This window comes from Dreissena polymorpha, chromosome 13 (genome assembly GCF_020536995.1).
Source record: "Dreissena polymorpha isolate Duluth1 chromosome 13, UMN_Dpol_1.0, whole genome shotgun sequence".
NCBI classification, from domain to species: Eukaryota; Metazoa; Mollusca; class Bivalvia; order Myida; family Dreissenidae; genus Dreissena; species Dreissena polymorpha.
In genome coordinates this window covers 45,038,612-45,041,867 of record NC_068367.1, presented here as the reverse complement: position 1 = coordinate 45,041,867, position 3,256 = coordinate 45,038,612, and the positions used below count along the sequence as shown (strand labels likewise).

The window sequence follows — 3,256 nt, the reverse complement described above, 5'->3', positions numbered from 1 at the left end:
TCTCTTTAAAAATAAAGCACCCGATATTCTCTTTAATGGTTTATATATTTAAACTAGGGCACCTTTTTAAGCAAAAGGTTGGGGCTATACAAGAATAAAATCGTCTTTAACTTAGTCACACAATATTACGCTCTCTTACTTATCCAAACAATGACGGGTTTCGAAATAACTTGACACATATATGAACCTAAATGAGTTGTCGTTTTACGCCAAAGACCCGCTTCTACATGCACAGCTTGCATTCGAAGTTCAGTATGGAACCTTTTTCTCCAATAACGATTTTGTCAGGCTTTTAATGATCCCTTAATAATTTGGTACTCATGCTATCATGAGACAGTACGTCATGCGCAAGACTCCAAGGTCAAGGTCATACTTGGGGATCAAGTTCGAAATTAAGCGTTTTTGTCGATTTCCAATAAATGTGAAGGTATTTATCACATTAAGTTCAAACTACAGATTGACACCCAGATTGGATTACGTTTCTTTGGATACTAAGACTAGAAATACATGTACACACATGACATGCGCAGATTTTTTTTTATCTATCGACCGTTGTCTCTTCACTAAGGCTATTCTGAAAAAATGTTCTGCGGCTAAAATATATAATTCTCATTATGACTGCAAAGTAAGAGTTTATGGACTGATGTTAAGTTTGAATAAAATATCGTAACTACGTTCAACCGATTTTAATCGGCCATTCTTGTTTGTAGTCCTTTTAGTCATCTTAACAACGATGTGTTGCTCTTACGTAGTCAAAACAACATGTTTATTCGAAAATTATTCCTGACATACACAGCATTCTCTAAGTTTGTATTGGTGTCTCGTTTGCTGAGTAAATTAGTATTAACTTATTGAGCATCAATATTCGAGCAAAACATCACTTTTTTCTCATGACTATATGAAAATCACACTTATACAAAATATACCTTTAATTAATTTTCAATTGCGAACTATGATTTTGCAATCCATTCAATGAAGTGTCGGCATTTGCTTATTTTGACTCAATTTTAGCGTAAAACAATATTGAAACCGATCCATGTATTACACCATAAATTTAACTGATTACATACTTACCTACAAAATCAAGTTCTTTCTAAATGATTGAGTGGTATCTGTTTTATTTACGTTTTTCATGCATTTTGTGGACAAAGGTCCGCATCGAATACCAACATATATCACAAAACACGCTCTTTCTTAAAATCTGCATAAACTATAGAGAATAGTACTTTTTTCTTAAATGAAGTTAGAAGCACATAAACACTCAAAATCAACAGATATGTCGTACAATATTTCGAAAAATAATGTTTACTTATAAAAGATCAACGTTCTTTATAGCAATAGCTAAAATGTCAACGCTAGATGTGGTCAGGTTAAATAGATTTAACAAGATACAAAATGATATATTTTTTATGGGACAATATATTCCACATATTATGTGTTCGGGTGTGGTTTGAATATATATCGTTGCAGTTAATTAAAATGGAATATATTGTTCCACACAAAATATAAAACGAGCATTTTGTTCAATCTATGTTACAATTCCACATCTTACGTATGGCTATTGCTATAAGGAATACTGATTTTTTTATGGAAACAATTGATTTTACGATATGTTTTGCGAAATATTAATTGATTTCGAGTATGAGAATGTTACTATAAGTTTATTAATCGATATATTGAAATCTGTAAAATGAAGAACAAGATGGCCATTGACAATTAGGCCCTCCCCTAAGACACAAAGCAAATATAAATAGACTATTCTGAAAAGTGCGAGCTGAATTAAGAGTGGACCAAAAAGGGACTTCTAAAGTTTTGTGTAAATATGACCTAGTGACCTAGTTTTTGAGCACACAGTTTCAATGACAGCCGAGATTTTATCGGGCGGGATAAATGTTCAAACATAGTTTCATAGGGATTGGTCAGTAAATTTGGCTAATATAGCGGCATCAAGTTTTCACTATAGCTATATAAGGTAAACTCGCACCCCCGACATCCATGTTTTAAAAAAAACCCCAACAGAATACGTTTTTTACTAGACCAAGAAGTCATTAGAACTCATGTTCTGACTTAGTTTCAGTTAGATTGCACTAAAAATAAGTGACATTTGGAGTGTAAACAAGCTTTGTCCTTATCAATATAAGGAAAAATTGCCCGCCCCCTGGCTGCAATGTTTTTCAACGTGGCAAGCTAAAACTGTGTCGATTTTAATATTGTCAAATAATAATGAGCTTTTCTTTCATAAATGTACTTTAATGAATACACACTATGTAAAGTAACCTATATGTAAACACTGAAATAAATACTAGATCAAACAAGAAACACACATAAAACAGATATGTTACAAACAAACAACCGCAAATATTCACATTATTGAGAATAACAATAAATATGTTTTAAATATGTCACGTAAAGTTTTATAACACCAAATCAAGAAAAAGGTAATTTTGCCGCAAACCGATTCTGTAGGTTTATATAAAAGACAACAGAAAACCCAATGAATGTCAAAAAGTGATTCGCTATCATTTCAAAAAAGGAACTAAAAGAGTATCACTGACGCGGATGCTCTCACGACAAATCTTTGGACAAGGAGGAAACGGATGCCGAAAGCCATAAATGTCGTAATAAAAAAATCGTTTTTCATTCTCAACATGGTAAAATAAACATAACAATTTCTTTACAATAATTTTGTAAGAATAACTTTTCTACATACAATTTTTACCAAACAAAATAGCAAAATCTAAGGGCCATTGTTCTGCTATAAATGGTCTCAAAAATTAGTCTTGTGTAAGATCGATACCTTTTATTCAGCTGGGAATGATTTAACAAAATGCGAACGGATTCAAAAGTCATTCGCATCTTCCGACTCCTCCTTCCTCATAGTGATATTCACACGGGAGGTAAATGAGTTGTAGTGATTTTGGCTCGATGCGGAGTTAACTCTTTTGGCGACCATTTCCAGTGCGTCCTGTCGCCTCCTCCAGGAGTGCTTGATTAGCGCGATCACCTGATGGAAAATTAGTTTATTGTGGCTAATTTGTGCCATACCGTTCTGGTGTGTTCGATGGTAATAACGGCGCAAATACACCAGAATGACAAATATACACGAGCCGATTGGGCAATTATGCCATTTGTAGACGACAAGTAATAGGCTCAATGTAAATGGTGTAAGTGTGACAATTATCAGCATAAGTTATAATGCATTAATTCAGATTAACGGATTTTTGGCTTTTCTTGTGCCCCTTTTTTGTGTTTTATC

The 3,256-nt window shown here is 33.4% G+C and overlaps 1 protein-coding gene across 1 annotated transcript in view; it reads left to right on the top strand.

Moving 5' to 3' along the window:
• The window catches only part of LOC127854433 (uncharacterized), a 9,300-nt gene extending 8,627 nt beyond the window's left edge, over positions 1-673 (top strand). Inside the window, exon 7 of the mRNA XM_052389467.1 lies at positions 1-673. This exon is cut by the window's left edge and continues 240 nt beyond it. The gene's annotated coding sequence lies outside the window, so the exon portion shown is untranslated.
• The last annotated feature ends 2,583 nt before the right edge of the window (positions 674-3,256 follow it).